Source organism: Glycine max, chromosome 4 (assembly GCF_000004515.6).
Source record: "Glycine max cultivar Williams 82 chromosome 4, Glycine_max_v4.0, whole genome shotgun sequence".
Classification (NCBI taxonomy): domain Eukaryota; kingdom Viridiplantae; phylum Streptophyta; class Magnoliopsida; order Fabales; family Fabaceae; genus Glycine; species Glycine max.
The window spans coordinates 22,366,637-22,367,345 of NC_016091.4; the positions used below are offsets into that span (position 1 = coordinate 22,366,637).

Consider the following 709-nt stretch of genomic DNA (forward strand, 5'->3'; position numbering starts at 1 on the left):
CACCCCGTGAGAGGACTCTAAGGGAAATGGCTGCACCTGATTTCACCTACGAAAGCTTGTGCATCCAATACCCTGATGAGGATGTCCCATATGTTCTTAAAACTGGATTGATTCATTTGCTTCCAAAGTTTCATGGTCTTGCAAGTGAAGACCCGCACAAACATTTGAAGGAATTTCATATTGTTTGCTCCACCATGAAACCCCCAGATGTCCAAGAGGATCACATATTTCTGAAGGCTTTTCCTCATTCATTAGAGGGAGTGGCAAACGACTGGCTGTATTACCTTGCTCCAAGGTCCATCACGAGCTGGGATGACCTTAAGAGAGTATTCTTAGAAAAACGTTTCCCTGCTTCCAGGACCACAACCATCAGGAAAGATATCTCAGGTATTAGACAACTCAATGAAGAGAGCCTGTATGAGTACTGGGAGCGATTTAAAAAACTATGTGCCAGTTGCCCTCACCATCAGATTTCGGAGCAGCTTCTCCAATATTTTTATGAAAGACTCAGTAATATGGAGAAAAGTATGATAGATGCTACCAGTGGTGGAGCCCTTGGAGACATGACTCCTGCTGAAGCCAGGAATTTAATTGAGAAGATGGCTTCTAACTCCCAGCAGTTTAGCGCCAGAAATGATGCTATAGTCATTAGAGGAGTGCATGAGGTAGCTACAAACTCAGCTGCATCATCTAAGACTAAGAAGCTTGA

The 709-nt window shown here is 43.7% G+C and overlaps 1 non-coding gene across 1 annotated transcript; it reads right to left on the bottom strand.

Annotated features, from left to right (window-relative positions):
* Positions 1-365: 365 nt before the first annotated feature.
* Positions 366-472, bottom strand: LOC113001562 (small nucleolar RNA R71). The gene has a single exon (XR_003266956.1). It is a non-coding gene; the product is annotated as a small nucleolar RNA R71 (small nucleolar RNA).
* Between the last annotated feature and the right edge of the window lie 237 nt (positions 473-709).